The sequence below is a fragment of the Microtus pennsylvanicus genome, chromosome 4, assembly GCF_037038515.1.
Source record: "Microtus pennsylvanicus isolate mMicPen1 chromosome 4, mMicPen1.hap1, whole genome shotgun sequence".
Lineage (NCBI taxonomy): Eukaryota > Metazoa > Chordata > Mammalia > Rodentia > Cricetidae > Microtus > Microtus pennsylvanicus.
Window position 1 is genome coordinate 89,442,256 of NC_134582.1, and position 18,027 is coordinate 89,460,282.

Below are 18,027 nucleotides of genomic sequence, written 5' to 3' on the forward strand. Positions count from 1 at the left end.
GGACTTTTAAACTAAATTTTAGCCTCAGTTCCCTGCAGGACATGCTGTTTGGTTGTCAAACATCACTGCATGGGTGTAGATGTAACTGAATGTCCTTTTAGAGCCTCCCAACGGGACGTGAGTGTGGCCTAGGTTTTCACCAAAGCCCTTTCCTTTGTGTCTTTGAACTAAAGGCTTAGGAATGAAAACAGTTGTCTTTGTATTCGTGCACAGCTACTAAGAAGCTACATGACTGTCATAAGTCAATTCTTTTATTAAAAACAATTAATGGCAGTTCCTACCTCATATGGCTGGTACAGTAATGAAATGGACGAAGTCCTCAGTAGCAGTACCTAACACCATCTGACACTCACCTACTATTAGCTTTTATCTTCATGACCCTTATATTTGAGTCAAAACCACTGGCCTCTTTCACATGACAGATGCATATATTCCTTGATGTCTGGCAATGGGGAGGATGCTGACCTGCATGGTCTTTGACCTCCCCAACTCATTTCATATTCAGAATTGGGCTCACTTAGGACACGGTTGACACAGTTTACTGCAGTTTGTGATGAGGAGGGACTGGTTTTGTGTTGTCATGCATTTCAAGGCTGTTCTTTCTCCTGTGTAAGGAAGACGCATCATCCAGGAGACCTAACTCAGAGAGGCGTCATCTTGAATTTTCTGCATCATCTATACCCAGAGTCATCCGGCAAAAGGCTAAATCCAGTTAACTTTTCTTCCTCATGCATGTCTTGTATTCTTTCTGTCCCTACAACTGGACCATTTTTGCTCTCTTTATTTTAATAGACCGGTAGTGGTCACTAGAACCCCATGCTGACCCTCCTGAACGCTGGCCTTCTCAGGGATGCTAGGACAGCATCACACCAATCAAGTTGAATTCATCATTAAATTGCCTGAAATCCTTCACCCTCAGTCATTAATGTGGGATCTGCCTCTCAGGTTTTTTCCATGGTAAACAAGACTGCATGCTGAGAGGTCTCAGCTCTCACATGTAACAGACAGTATCCCCATAATTGTGTTCTGGCATTTTCTGTCCATTCTTATTCTGGAGGGATAAGTTAATGGTTATGTTGTCATTCAGATCTTGAATGGATTACTTCGTGAGGAATGTTGTCATTGAAAAGTTGAGAGAAATAATATCTATTTGGTCATATTTTGTATATTCCAAGTACATATAAGACCTGCTAATCATGACTGCACAGAATTCACCAAAGATAAGGAAGTTTTGCAGAATTGTTACTATAAAAATATTTATTACAGTGTGTGTGTGTGCATGCTGTGAGTGTATGTGTGTGAGTATGCGTGTAAGTGTGTTCATGTATTTGTGGAGGTCAAAGGTGTCTTTTTCAAGACTCTCTACCCTATTCTTTGAGACAGGGTCTCTCATTGAACCCGGAGCTCTCATTTCAGATAGATTGACTGGCTAGGAAGTCAAAGGATCTTCTTGTCCTGCCTTCCCAGTGCTGGGATTATAGGCACATCTGCCATGCTTGGACATTAACACGGTGCCAGGGTTCTCATGCTTGAATAGCAAGCACTTTATTATGTGAGCATTTTTCTTCAGTTCCTACTCAGTTTCTTTTTTTTTCTTTTTTTAAAGGTAGACACCAGTTTAATCTATTGGATACTGAGAAAGCTATACTCTGTTTCTCAAGGAATTATTTTACCAAAGACAAAACAGCTTTAAATGTTTCTGATGGAACCAGCATGGAAAAAGGGTTTGTGTGTAATTGAGAAGACCTGAGCTCTCCCCATAGCCTCGGTGTCTTGCATGACTTGGGGTTAGTTTTTTGTGGACCTCCTTGGCATTGTTTCAAACTATAAACTATAAGGACCCTTTGTGCTCTGTCACCTGAAAAATTATCCCTTAGAACCAAAAGAGTGACCATTTAGACTTCATCCAGAGAAGTAAAATTTGGGGAAAAATGACAATTAAAATATCAATAGAAAAAGAAAACACATAGCCATCTGGTGAGGGATGAATATGCTTGCAGTTTTGAAGAAGACACTAAGTTCTCAGCTGTTGAGACAAATAGTTTGCATGCTAGAATTCAGCAACAGGTCATCTTCCCCAGGTCATGATGACTGCCTTTAACCACAGCTTCTAAACACAAGCTTAGTCACTCAAAAATGTGTTTCCTCTTAGTTATCTGCTAGTCAGCCTGAAAATCTTCAAAACACACACTTTTGCTGTCTTGGGCAACAGTGGTCTTTGATGATTCCTTATTCTGTATGAATTAGCTCAGACATCTTAAGGGGATACACACGGTCCCCACTTCTCTTTCAGTAGTGCCATTACATCCCGAGCTTGTCAACTTTGCAACAAACACCCAAGCTAGTCAGCTTATAAAGAGAAAATGCCAACCATGACTCATAGTTTCAGAAGTTTTAGTCCAAAACTAGATCAGCCCATTGCTTTTGGCCTCTGATGAGTACATAGGGCTGTAGCAGTGGAGAAAACTGGCTCCCCTGATGACTAGGAGGTAAGAGAAGAGGAAGACATGAGGTAACAGAAGCCTCTTCAAGAGCATGCCCTCAAAGACCTAGTAGATCCCACATCTTTAAGTCTCTGGCACTGGCGGTAGCCTCACTGGGCTGTTGAACAAATGGGCATTTGGCGGGACAGTCTAAATTCAATGTACAGTATATGTTGTCTCCATTAAGCATTGCTTGCTCCAGGAAGACTCAAGTTGCTTTTCCTTGATGGTATTTTGCCTAGGTTATTCTTTTCTCACTAAATAAGGCTTCTTGCTTCCCACTTCACCATCACTGGCATTACAGGATCAATCTATCACACCTAACTTTCTATGTGAGTTGGAGGGATCCAAACTCAAGTCTTCATACTTACAATATGTCTGTAGAGTCCTCAAAATGATCTCCATAGCCATAGTTACATTTTTTTTGTTTCAAACAAATGAGTTTTTTAAGCACACAGCAAGGCAAAGAAGGAATAGCAGGTAGTAGGTAGATATGAGCAGCAGGCAGATAGCACATTTTAAAGTCAGGCACTTATGCATCCAGAAGGAAGGACTGAGGTAACTTAAGAATGCAAACAAAGATGGTGTCATCAAATCTGGGGTTTACAAATATCCAGCAGAAACTGATGGGAGGAGAAGCCAGAATCCTTCTGGACTTCAGGACTGAGAGCCTCTCCACTGATGCAATGGTAGCTTCTCTTTCCCATTGCAGGCATTTTTTTAAAACCATGAGATAAACAACAGGTACCTTTCTATTCTCAAGAGCACAATATTTTCAACACCTTTCGCTGCTTGCTGTTCTCCCCTCTCCCTGTTTCAAACCTGGGGGCCAACCTGACCTGGGACAGGTGGTTTGGGAGGACATAAAACACACTTGAGTGTGAGACAAGGGTAGGCTTCCCCACCCCCAGGGATGTGCTTCTTGGTAAGCTTAAGCAGCAGATAGCAACTTGCCACAGCAAGTGCTTTGCCAAGTAAGAGCTGGTTCTAACATGTTTGGCTGGCATGAGCGGCGTCCAGAAACAATTGTCATGCCTTTGGATGTACTCTTACAGCATGTTTGATACTTTATCACACATCATCTGCCACATGCAAGTCATGTTCGGCTGTAGCATTTGAGTCAACCTCTTATCTCTCTTCCTTGACGTTCATGATGGATAAAACAAATTGCATATGAACTCTAAATGTCAGTTTTGCTTTGACATCTGAGTTGGTATAACATCCATTTATTCATCACTCAACTACCCTTCCTGCATATTTATCTGGCACTGTTGCTATGTGACAGGACCCATTCTAAAATCGGTTGCACATTTTTTTTGTAGTGTAGGACATCATAGTAGGTATGTGTCAAATTTTTTTGCAATGCTTATTCAACATGTATTATGTGAACAATTAATTGAATTGATAGCTTCATAAACCTATTGATTAAATTTGTTTCTTCAGTCATTATTTGGTTTAAGTTACTGATTTAATTTTTTTATTTAATATTACCTGTTCACACTTCCTTTGGGATTTCAAAATGCCATCTAATCATGTTGGCTTTCAAGCATCCTTTTTTATTAAATGTTTGTTAAATTTATTTTACATACCAACAACAGTCCCCCTCCCCTTCCCCCATGCCCTCCCCCACCTCTTTTCTATCCTCTCGCTTTCACTCCTCAGAAAGGGTAAGGCCTCCCATGGGAGTCAACAAAGCAAGGCATTATCAAGGTGAGGCAGGACCAAGCTCCTATCCCCACTGCATCAAGTTTGAGCTAGGCATACCACCATAGGGAATGGATTCCAAAAAGCCAGCTCATGTGCTAGGAACAGATCCTGGTCCCACCGCTAGGGGTCCCACAAACAGACCAAGCTATACAACTATCACACACTTGTAGAGGGCCTAGGTTTGGCTCAAGCGGACCCAGTTTAGTCCCATACAGGCGCTGTAGCTGTTAGTCTAGAGTCCATGAGCTTCCATGAGCATGGGTCAGCTGTCTCTGTGGGTTTCCCCATAATGATCTTGACCCCACCACCACCAACTTGCTTATATAGTCCCTCCTGTTGGCTTGCTGTGTATTGCTTTCATTATGTTTAGGTGCCTTCCTTGTATCCCAGATCTCTCCAAGACCTTTATCACGAAGGAGTCTTCGATTTTTCAAAAGCTTTTTCAGCATCTAATAAGATGGTCATTTTTTTTAAATTTCAGTTTGTTTATATGGTGGATTACATTGACAGATTTCCATATGTTGAACCACCTTTGCATCTCTGGGAAGAAGCCTACTTGATCATGGTGGATGATCTTTTTTATGTGTCCTTGGATTCTGTTTTTCAGTATTTTATTGAACATTTTTGCATCAATGTTCATGAGGAAGATTGGTCTGTAATTCTGTTTCTTTGTGGCATCTTTGTGTGGTTAGGATATTGTGTTAACTATAGCCTCATTAAGAAGAGTTTGGTAATGTTCCTTCTGTGTCTGTTGTGTGGAACAATTTGAACATGAACTTTTCAATGGAAGGCAAAAATGAAAATGTCAGAAAACTTTATGTGACTATTGAATAACATTTGCATGCGGAAGTGTTTGGATAGAAAATAAATAGCGATAATAATAACTGATAATACTTAACTATTAGTCTATGTAAGATTAAATTTTCTACAAATGCTAAAGAGTAAAGCATCCTTACTTATAATATCAATTTTTGTTCAAAGGAAAATTTGTCAAACAGAATAAATTAGTAAAAATGACTGTTAAGTAATTAGGAATACTAATACTTAGAAGTGAAACTTCAGCAACTGGCTAGCTCTGCTGTATCTTTCATCCCCTTTTCCCAGGGACTAACTATCACGACAGGTTATTAATAATGTTGGAAGCCCCTTACCTTAACCCCATAACAAATATCAACTTGTATATTTCAGCGACCCACAGTGCAAATGTCTCTGTGATTTGTCCCCAGCTCCTTCATCTCCCACCAGCACGGTGCACGGTGGCATCTGTGGATGTTTGCCCCACTGCTTGGAGTCCAGTTGAGAAGTGTCAGTTCTCATAGAAGTAGATATCATACATCCAGATTGGGCACAGGGACGGCTACCCATGCTAGGTTTCCTATGTCCTTAATATGCCTTATATATAACAGAAAAGTATTGGAACACACAGATCTATAAAATGACATGGTGGCTATATAGAAACACATCTGCATGAAGAAGATGAAAATAGCAACCCTGCAATGGTAGAGTCATAGTTATTTATAAATCACTGTTAAAATCGTATGTTTAAAACCTTTAATAGTTTTAATAGAAGGCAATAAATGTGTTCATAGCTGTAATATCATGTAATGATCTAGAGCATCTAGGAGGAAATGTATACCTTGTCTCTTCCTGAGGAATAGTACAGTGTCCTTCTCACTGCCTGTCCAAACTTAAATGATCTATGTGGCAATGTTTAAAAAAACATAGAGAGGTAAGTTTCCTTGGGAAATAGGGTAATGAAAAAATTTTAGACATGATCATTATCTTGGAATTTTATCATAAAAAAAGATGGGCAGTGGTAGTCATTTTTAATCCCAGCACTTGGGAGGCAGAAGAAGACAGATCTCTGTGAGCTCAAGGTCAATCTGGTTTACCAAGTGAGTTCTAGGACAGGCAGGATTTTTACACAGAGAAACCCTGCCTCATACACACACACACACACACACACACACACACAAAAGCTAGATGTGATAGTGTATTCCCTTATCCCAGTACTCAGAGGCAGAAGCAAGCAGTTTCTGTGAGTTCTAGACCAGCCTGAGATACCTAGTGAGATTTTTGTTGTGGTTGTTGTTTGTGTCTCAAGACAGGAGTTCTCTGTATAACAGTCCTGGCTGCCCTGAAACTAGCTCTTGTAGACCAGGCTGGCCTATAACTCACAGAGACCCGCTTGTCTCTGCCTCCCGAGTGCTGGGATTAAAGGCATGTGCCACCACTGCCTGGCACATAGTGAGTGAGATTTTATCTCAAACAAATAAATAAATGAGCTGGAAGGATGGTTCAGTGGTTAAAGTGCTTGCTGTACTTTCAGAGGACCCGAGTACTCATTTGACCCCTCAAGTATCTGGATGCATTAGGCTTTTGCGTGCACACACGCGCACGCACACACACACACACACACACGTGCGCGCGCACGTGTGCACACACACACACAATAAGTAGGACATTTTTAAAAACCATTAAACAGGTTCATGAGGTAATATGATTCATCCTTAGGAGGAAACTGATAAACTGAACTTTCTTTAACTGTGTTTTGCCTTTTATTTTCTATGTCGGATAAAAAGCAGGAAATGGGAACTTATGAATCAATGATTTTATACTAGAAAATTTAAAATAAGTTTCAATAAAATCTTGTTAAATTGCATAAACTCAATGGCTTTGCTTTTTTTAAATGAAGGGCACCTTGGCTTTTAAAAACACCCCTAGGGGTAGCTGCAGAATCCTCCGCACACTGGCTTCTCCCAGAAGGCTGCTCCATAGACTACATCATACAAATTCTTTGAACAATAGAGCAACCATTGTGTTCCTCAGAGAGAAGCTCCCTCTATTTCCTCACTAAATAACCAATTGGATAATATTAAACCCAACAAATCTCTTTCTCATGAACAATCCAAGAGGAAAACCACATTTGTATCACAGTAAATTCTTTTGAGAAGTACAAGCATGGCTCAAAAACACCCATCTAAGAAATGCTTTGATACCTAAAATTATGTAAATAACCTTTTTCCTTTCTTTTGGTGGGTAGACTCTCTCTTGAAAAACATTCCGAGGGCATTCATATTTTTCTGTGTGTAAACAGCACTAGTAAGACTGTGCTTCAACAGTCTTACTAGTATTAATGACAATGTATCCTTTGAAGACCACCTTTTGATATCCTTTAAATCTTTAATAATGCATCTAACAATGGATCAAATTATTGCTCTAACAAGATAAAATGTAACACTGGAAATTCCGAGGCATAAATCAGGGAAAGAAAGATCATTTTTCAAAGAAGTTAGATTGTATCTATTCTGGCTATTGGTCTCTTTGGGAAATTTTAACAGAACACCGCGGAAGTAATGTTCTGTGCTTACAGAGACGGGGTTTATGACCTGAGCACTTCACTATTGGATGTAGGATGTCAACCTTCTATAAATAGATTGCAAATTAGAACAATGACTAGAACAAAGGCATTGAAGGACAACTTGCAGGTGAACCACATTTTATCTTTCAGTCTAAAATAGTCAGGGATTCATTCTGTGGAAGCTAACTTGCGAGCAAACCACGAGAATCCCACATCTTCTGCATTGCATTTCTGGATGTTGACTTCCCCACCGTCTGGTACAATGTTATTATCCAGTCTCATGTGTCTTTACTGAAGCCTCATCGGGTTTCCCTTCAATGTTTTTTATAGCTACTTTCTTTTCTTGTTGTAGGACCCAACTGAGGTGATTTTGATTAGTTGGCTGTCATAGCTACCTCTCACTCTCCAATATTTTCTTGCCCTTTCCTATGTCTTTCTTGGCCTTGAAGACAAGTTGTTTTGTTTATCGAGACAGGGTTTCTCTGTAGCTTTGGAGCCTGTCCTGGAACTAGCTCTTATAGACCAGGCTGGTTTTGAACTAACAGAGATCCGCCTGCCTCTACCTCCCAAGTGCTGGGATTAAAGACATGCGCCACCATTTCCCAGCTTGGCTTTGACAATTTTAAGAAATAAAGGCCAATTCTTTTGTTAATGGTGGCTGTTAATTTGGGTTTGTATGCTTCCTTGTGCTTAGAATTTAGATTACTCACTTTGGGAGTGATAGTAAAAATTACAGCACTTTTTCACTTCATGTTTGCTTTTTTATATAAGACCCAAAATTAATCTGCAAACCCCACCTGCTCAAGGACCAGATAACTTCCTGGAATGCTGGGAGTTGTAGCTCTTGGAGAATACCAGCCAAGCTATATGGTGTGTGTGTGTGGTGGGGGGCAATGGCCTCATGGGTTTGTCCTTAAAAGGCCTACGACATGTGTCATGGGGCCATTCAGTTGGGATTCCAGGAAGTGGTCCTCATCAAAGCCCATCCTAGCAGTATTTAATTAAAACCTTGCTTCAAATTTGGCTCAAAATTGTAGAACTGTTCCCTCCTCCCTCTGGTGAATCTCAGGATTAATAGTCATCAGGAAGTATACATGGTGGTTTGTTTTAATATTCACTATTAACATAGTTTAGATGGGTTCTTCCACCCTGATCTATGATAGATATTACTTTTACACCGGAAACAAGGGATGTTAGTGAGGATACCATCTGACTCTGTTGGTCTTTGGTTCTTGGTGTAAATAGAGACACAGCACTCACTTGTCCCCCCACAAAGGAGAAAGTAAGAGTAGAGCTGCATTTTGATGTGAGTAGCCATGGGAGAAAATGCCATCAGCAAGAGAAAGCACTGACCTTTTAAGACTCAGAGACCAGAACACAACCGAGCTTCCAGCATCTGCAGCGTTGGTGCCACCGTTGCGGGAGGAAAGCCGCTTTGGCTGGGGGTGGGGGAAAGGGGTGGAGGGGTGCAGGGGTGGGGTGGGTGGGTAAAAGTTGTCAGCCCAGGTGCTGACAATCGGAGCTATTGGGAAGCTTCATAGTTCTCATGCCTACGCCAGCACATGGGCGTGGCTTTGGAGCGACACTCTCACATCATCTCCCAGGATCCCACAGGGTACTGGAGCCAAGAGCAATCTCAAGATGGTGTCTGAGCTGGTCCTGCTTTCAGGATCACAATGCACTGCATATTACCACCTCTGGTATCCATCCCACAGATACCAGAGTCAGTGGGTAGCGGACTCCTTTCTGAACCCAGCTTGGCTTAGCAGATTGACTCTGACTCAGATCTTCCAGATGTCCCATACTGGGGACGGGTGTCGCAGCATGGCACTACCCTCACACACTGGAGGAACAGGGAGCCTGATCTCAGAGACCAGTGGCATAGAGGGTCATGTGTGTGTTTGTAACCGTATCAAGATGGAAAGCAGACACCCACAGAGTTCCAGTCGTCTGTTCCCACACGGTGCACACAGTTGACTATCACCTGCAGGTGTTGAAACATCCCAGAGAAGGGCCATGGCTCAACCTCCTCAGGAGACATGACAGAGGAAGCTTGAGAGCGATGCTTGCTGACCCCTGCCATGCCTTGCTTCTGCTTGGTAGCTGCTATCACCGGAGTAAGGAATAAAAACACTGCCTACTAACTCACCCTTAGTATGCACAGCTGGAGGTGGCCGAGGCCTTGCTCCTGGCCTATCAGTTCCTTCCCAGCAGCTTTAAGGAACGCCACACTTACTGCTGTCCCTGCCCTACACAATTTACCCTGCAATTTGTCTAACCATGTGCCACCCTCATGGCTGGTTGGGGCCACGACAGAAGGTGTGCTCTGCTTCCAGACACCGGTTTTGACTGTGCGTTGTCTGACCTCGTACCCATGTCTGGTCAGTGGACGGGTGCTTCAGGCTGTTGGTCCCTACTGGTGCCACCAGTGCTGGAGGTTCTCATGGTCGCAGCCAGTATCAGCAGCACCCGAGGAATCCCACATCGCCCTGCAATGGTCACGCTTCTACTGTAGGAATGACTGGACCACATAGTGTGCATCCCATACCCTTGGATGTTGGCAATGTTTATGTCACCTACAGGGACAGTGGTGTCCATAACTCAGACACAATGTGCACCATTCCCAGACTCATTAACCACAGCCAAGGAGACCCTGTTGGTGACATCATCACATGAGACCCCAGTTCCACCTGCTTACTCTCTATGCTCCTAAACTCCAGTATTTTCTCAGGTCCAGGAAAACAAGAAAGGTTAGCGGGGTGAACAGCTTAACGAAAATCAGTCTGTGTTCAGAAATAACAAATTACAAATAGGTTCTATTATGTACGGCCCACTTAGTTGCCTCTGATAATTACACCCGTTTTAGCATCTAAGTTGGCGACAAAAAGAACCTGAGAAAAACTTGGAGGGCCAACTGACATTCCCGTCTCAAGAACCTGGGGCAAGATCAGGCAGCATGCTTTCCACCATAGCCTTCCCTCTGATTGTTTTCTATAACTGAAAACCGAATACCTACATACAAACATATATGTGTGTGTGTGTTTCTTGACAACAATTACTTGACTTTTTAAACGCTTGCTAAAAATAGTATCCTGGTTTCTTAACTCCTACCCACCTCTACCTCATTCTCCTGTCGAAATGATTGGACGACCCCACCTCAGGGACTCCCTTTGCACATGGGCTTCCTCCAGCTCCAGCCTACACTCCCCCGCGTTTGCCCGGCATCATGCCTTTGGTGTGCCATGTTCCTGTCCTTGTCTGTATCCCATGGCTGCTCCTCTGCTCTCTTACCCCCCCTCCCCCATCCTGGGTCTTTTGATCCTCTTCTAATGCTTTGTTCTTTTCAGCTTACCTCTGGGGAAAGAACTTACTCCTCCCCGTGGGTGGCTCTTTGATTTCATCTCCTGTCCCTCTCCCCAGTCTGTTCCTATCCTCCCCCTGCCGCAGGTTCCAGAAAAGCCCTCTCTAGGAAAACCGCCGGGGAAGCTGTATTTCTCTTAGGTTGACCACTTTGTGCTCAGCCCCAGCCCTCTCGTGTTTCTGCTCTATTTCTGCCATGTTTTCTGTGGCAGCTGCTATTGTTAGTTTGGTTCCTCTGCAGGGATACTTACAGAAGGACCTTTGTCACAACAGACCATTAGCTTTTAGGATGTCTCTGCCCTCCTAGGTGTGTATGCCAGGCTGGGGGATAATCTTTGGCAGTGGGAGGAAAACACACATGCCTTCTTTGATCCGTGTGAAGAACCCCATCCCAGTCTACTTTTCTCAGTGGTCGTCCTTCCAAAACATCATATTTCTAATCTTATTTTTACATATTTATTTTTAGGCTTTGGACTCCTTAGGGGGATAGAATCAGAGCCTTCAGTATGCTAGGTAAACACCCTGTCATGGAGGTGACAGTTCCTCAGTACCAGCAGCAAAGAGAAATAGCACGTTACTGTTGTAAGTACCCTGGACACAATTACCCTCAAACAAGTCCAACCATGTACTGCCAACATGTCTGGCTAGACATTAGCCTTTTTAAAGCCAGTTCTTCGCTAGCCTCACTTAACTTCTATTATTTGAGCTTCCTCCCTTCCTTTTCTTCCCTGGTACTGGGAATTTAATCCGGACACACACACATGCGCGCGGGCACGCACGAGCACACACACACATGCGCTAAGCTAAGCATATGCTCAAACACTGAACGAGCCTTCCCCAGTCCCTGGCACAGCTGCTGTTCTCAGATGTACCCTCCAGACTTTCTAGCATACTCCAGGGACTTCTGACCCTTTGGGTCTCTACCAGAATGCATGGGTAAGCAAAGGATAGAGTCTCTCTTTCTGAAACTCGGAACACACACACACATGTATACACACACACACACATATGAGTTCCAGGACTCTGTTACTTCTGGAATCAGAGGGTAAAACTTACTTTGTGTCTGGTAGCACAATCTAGGCCCCCATAGTTGGAAGAAATGTGAGTTCAAGGTGGAGGAGGGGTGGGAGAGAAAAATCATGATTTACTCTCTATTGGAACTCCTCTGTTTGTGACAGGGCCTCCTCGCTGCTGCCTGCCTGGGAAGGAGTCTGCACAGCTTGAGTCTGTTGCTCTGGGGGTGCCTCTCAGGCATCTTGCAGCTCTTTGCTGCTGCAGCAGAGAAAACCAGGGGTTTGACCTTTCTTCTTGTCACAGGCAAGGACCCAAGCCAACTTGGGGGAGGGGAGAGTGCACCAAAATGTTTTAAAGTGCTTTGACTTGGATACAATATGTTATTTATACTTAACTTTTTCTGTTGTCATTAGATTTTATTTTAAAATGACTAATAGTATTTGCATATATTACTGGAGAACAATGACATTTTGATGTATACTTTACCATAAAATGGTTAGAATAAGGTGTTTGATACAAGTAACATCTTATATATTGCTTAGATTTTCTTTTTCGCAATGCTGAGGATAGAATCCAGGGTCTTTTGCATACTAAGTAATCGTTCTACCACCAAGCAACACGCTTAGCCCTTATAGTAGCATTGATTTTTATGACCTCCCGTGTGTGTGCAACAGTCTGGGAACTTATTCTATCCTTTGTGTCTATCCTTTTCAAGTTTTTCCCTATCCTCAGCCTCTGGTCATTATAATTAAATTCTTAGGTTCTGCTTATAATATTGCTCACACAGTATTTGTTTGGGTTTTTCATTTATGAGACAACACAATGCCCTTCGTGTTGACTAATGCCCTCTCAGCTGAGAGGAGCACCCCCTTTCAAGGCTGAATTGTGTTCATGTGTGTTAGGTTTCCTTTATCTTCTTATTGGATGATGAACATGAAGTTGCCTCCACATCCTGGTTCTTCCGGGCAGTGCTACAGTGAGCATGTGCGGGCAGGTGTGGCTCAGGCACACTGATGTCTGTGTACTCCTCAGTCAAGTAGCACAGCATGACCATCATGAGTTGCCACGTGCCCATTCTGAGACCCCTGCAGTGGCAGGAACTAGGTCACTGAGAAATCTATTAGCTCTTCCCTAGTCAGTTCTAGACAGGCGAAAAAAGGCGAGTCTTTTAATGAAATGGTGGTGTGGAGAATGTTCAGTAAAATAAGAGGGTGTGCCGAGCATGAAAAGAACAGATACAGGCACAGAAGCAAAGGGCACCCAGAAACTCCCCATGCTTGCAGAAGGAAAGACCCAGCTGCCAGTTCCCAGCATGCCTCATACCAGCCACAGGAATGATCAAGCAAGATCAGAGCTGGACATCAAACACAGTTTCTAGAAATCATGTTCCTTCTGCTACTGCTCAGAGTAAGGAACAGAAGAGAAGATGTCTTTGCCCTCCTCACAGGGGTATTAAGTTCGCCAAGCCCCTTTCATAGTCTCAGGGTGCTACGAGTCACAGATTTTATGTCCATTAGCCCAGGGTTCTCCCAACACTCAATATGTTTCAAAATTTGCAATGAAAACAAATAACAATGCCACAGGACTAGCTTCTTAGACCTTACTTTGAGATATCATTTCACAATGTTGCTCAGGCTTGCCCTGAGCTCCTGTGCCTTAGCTTTCAAAATAGTAGGGACTATGGGTGTGCACCACCGTGCCTGGCAGACCCTAACATTTCTTTGTTCCCCCAATTGTTGGCCATGCATGTTAGTAAGAAAGGTCAGGTTGAAGCGGAGCTCACATTTTACCACTGGATATCAGCTGAGAGGAAGCCTCTGCAATCCTTCTTCAATTAAATGTGGTGAAAATAGGCAGTGTGCAAACAACCAAAAGGGAAGGAGGAAGGTGGTCTGAGGAAATGAGGCAGGAAAATAGCAGAAGTCTGGTGCGGGCTAACAAGCCTTTTTGCAGCACCTGTCTTTTATTTAATTGCCTCTTTGGTTTTCACAGGGCACCAGAGACAATGCCTCAGTACAGAAGCAGGGCCATTAGCCTAATGACACAGCGTTATGGCAGAGCTGACTAAAGAAACCTTAATGTGCACACACGGCTTGCTCATCTGTTTAAATCAGCTTCACTCGACAGTTGCTTAACCACACACATCTAGTTGCTGGCTCCATCCATCCCTAAAGCACCTGCTACTGACTATATTCCTATACCTAGGTAAATGCAGAAGATAGGGTCAAAGAATGACTTGGATAGTTTGGTCAGGTGACACCATTGGAAGCGTACAAACATGATGGCTTATGCAGAGATGACTTAAACTCCCAACTCTCCTGGTTGGACATCTCATTCTAGAAAAAAACAACCCTGATGTCTCTACCCTTTTCAGTTCCATCTGACAAGACCTGCTCACCGCCAGTGGGTGGGCTTTCACCATCACCATGGTTACAGGCTCTTATGTATTTGTTTGTTTTTTTCTATTTTCATGTGTGGGATGTTGGTATGTGTATTCTGCATGTATGTTGGGACATGTGGAGGTCTGGCATCAATGTCAAGATCATCCCTGATCCCTCTTCCACCTTTTCACTGAGTTGGGGGGTCTCTCAATCTACCCACACTTTGCAAACATAGCTAGTCTTGCCAGTCAGCTTGTTCCAGGGATCTCTGTCTCAGTCATGGATGATTCCTGGCAACAATTTCAGCCTCCACATATATCCACATACATGTAGAATATACATACTTACACCCCACACATGAAAAAAACAGAAGAGTAGAACGTAATGATAGAAAAAAATCACATTTATTTGTGTGCATGTAGATGCCATGACATGGTATGTATAAGGGACACACATGGAGAACACCTTGCAAGAATCAATTTTCTCTACCATGTGGGTTCCAGAGAAAGAAATTCAGGTCACCAGGCTTAGCATCAAGCACACTTACTTACTGAGCTATCTCGTAGCCCCCGCCCCCCTGAACTTTAGACTTATTCTTCTATGTGAAATGCATACCTATATACAAGTACACTCTGCAGATCTGTTTGTGATTCTCTCATGGAGGAAGGGTCTATGGAGCTAGATCAAAGGCAAGCTGAGCTGGGCATGGGGAGGAAGCCAGTGAGACAATCCCAGCTGCAATCGCACTGTGGTCTCATCAGGTGGGACCCTGTAAGTATCCCTAGGATTAACTTCTGCTGCCCAGTATTTATTGTCTACTTTTGCCATACAGAGTCCTGCAAACTCAATACCCTAGCAACACTGAGGCTCCGCCCCGTTAATAGAACATCCCTGCAGGCACAGCTTCCTTTCCTCATGTACTACTAATTCAATCTCCTGAGTCAATACATCTGTGCTGCATAGTTTTATGTCTACTTGACATAAGCTAAAGTCATCTGAGAAGAGAGAACCTCAATTAAAAAGACGCATCCATAAAATCGGGCTGTCAGCAAGTCTGTAAGGCATTTTCTTAATTAGTGATCGAGGGCCCAGCCCACTGCGGATGGTGCCATCCCTGAGCTGGTGATCCTGGCTTTCATGTGAAAGCAGGCTGAGCAAGCCAGGAAGGCGGCAGCCTTCCATGGCCTCTGCGCGCCTGCCTCAAGGTTCCTGTCCTGTTTGAGTCCCTGCCCTGACTTCCTTCGAGGATGAGCACTGCTGTGGAAGTGTAGGCCTAACAAAGCCTTCCTCCACAAGCTGGCTTTGGTCATAAGGTTTTGTCACAGCAGTAGAAAGCTGACAACACTTGATGGGCCTCTAGGAGTTTCCAGCTCCACCTGGTGCCGGCCTGGTGCTTCTGCTCCACGGTGACAGCAGAGGACCCCATGGAGCTGCTTCACTCCCCTTCTCCCTTATGTTCTGCTTTGTTCATCACTATTCACTGACCCCCCACATTCACAGACTCCCCCAGTGCCTTCAGTTTCCCCATTTCTTTTAGGCTTTGGGATCAATCATCCTCCCCCATCCTTCCATGGCTTCTGCCTCTTTGGGTTCATGGTGACCATCTAGCAGCTTCTATGAGTCTTGGCTATATGTCATACTAATAATCTGGATATTTCTCATGGGGAAAAATTGAATCATAATGAGAGCATCACTCACAAATATTACTCGGTAAGTTAGTATAGAAATTCCAAACAGAAGCTTGGAATCACCAGTGAAAAACTACTCCCAAAAGAGTAAATCTGTGAATGAGTTTGTGAAGAAGGATTAGACCTCAGTGCTGAGTGGCATAGAGACAGGGAGAGTAGTGAAGAAAACCAACAAGGGCCTGGAGTGACACAAAATTATTAACACAGACTTCTTAATGGCCTTTGGTAGTTCTGACAAACAGGCAAGCAGAACTTACCTCCATCACGTGCCATACGCGAAAAGACCACCAAGGTGCATTTCCTAGCAGCTCCTTGTCTCCAGGGAGAGAAAGCATGGCACCCGCTGCCATCCTGGTGTCATTCAGTTCACGTTGTGTGTGGACAGCAGGATTGAAGAGAGAACGTACATTGTTTACCAACCAGTCAGGGTGGGAAACTGTCCTTTGAAAGTAACAGTTGGGTTACTGCAGGGTTTTATTTTCCTCGCCCTTGTCTTCTTGAGCTGTTGAGAGGATTCTCATTTTGGCTGGGCCAGGCAGTTCTACTCCTCTCCTAAGGCCCACAGCAAACCAAAGTTCTCTTTCCCAAAGTTCTTACTGGGGAGCCAGTGGGTTGATTAGGGTGATGTACAGGAGCATGGGCGGCCCCAACGTAGAGGCACTGGGAGGTCTGCATATGGATGATGGCTTCCCCGTGGCTCTGCAGATGGAAACTGTCTGCAATCTTCCCCCAGCTTATGTACTCCTGCCCCTTCCTGAGATCGTGAGCAAATAGGGCATAATTGTATACAACTGGCTGGGAGGCGAGACCAGAGACTCGGGTGAGGGTTTCATGTTGTTGCATACCCTCTTTGCCTAGCAAAGAATGTCCACCATCCATAAGCCCAGCTGTGATGATCTATTGTAAGCAGGCCCAGCTGAGCAACTGAGGACTCGGCTTGTTCTGCGTGGAGGAAAGAGCTGGGCAACAGCTGTGATCTCAAAAGGCATGCAGAACAGAGGAAGCAGGTGCACTTGCTCATCCGGCAGGCAGCTGTCTGTCAGAGCCACTTGTCGCCTTGAAAGGGCGTAGGTGCTGTTGTTCCCTTTGCATCAGACCTGCCAAGTGGGCAAGCTTGACAGCAAGACCATGTGAAACGCAAAGGAAACACGAAAGAGACATTAAGGAACTGTGATAATTCGAACAACTCATAAATGCTCAGTGTGGGCTGGAGAGATGGCTCATTGCTTAAGAGTACTTGTTCTCCAAAAAAGACCAGACTTCAGTTCCCAACACCACCCATAACTCCAGGTCCAAGGGATCTGATATCTTCTTCTGGACCCTGCTGGCGCTTCCAACCCCCAAATACATATAAATAAAAATAAATATTTAGAAGTGAAATATGTATTTGTCGTTAGGATTCTAAAGGAATTCACTAGCAAGCAGTTATCCTAAACACAAAATGTGTTTCTTAAATAGCCAGAGGGGAAAAAAAAAGCTAACCATCTTAGTAAGATTGGATGGGCAGAAGTTAGGTTCATCAGAAAGTTTCTGAAAAACAGGCAGTGAACTTATCAAAATCTCTTTCATCTTTGTGTGTGATATTTCAGCAGATTGGTTCTGCAGCAGCCATGGGTGATTTGTATGTCTAGACATGGGCTTTTCAGCAGGAACCGAGTTTAAACTGCATTTAAAATAATTGGCGTTCCCCCACACTGTATTATAGTTTTCTAATATAAAGTAATGCTTTATAGATGATATTTTGTAACAAACTGGAGACTTTATGGATACAGAAAAGTTTAAAACTTAGAGCAAACACTGAATATATGCCCAGAGTCTATCGGGAACATTTTCCCACACTTGGAGTTTCATGTATCCCTGGCGAACCCTCCTGTCTTAGTTCAAGTTCTATTGCTGTGAAGAGTCACAATGGCCATAATGGCAATTAAATTGGGGCTGGCTTCTAGCTCCAGAGGTTTAGTCCATTATCGTCATAGTGGGAAGTCTGGTGGCACACAGGCAGACAGCTGGAGAGGCAGCTAAGAGTTCTACAT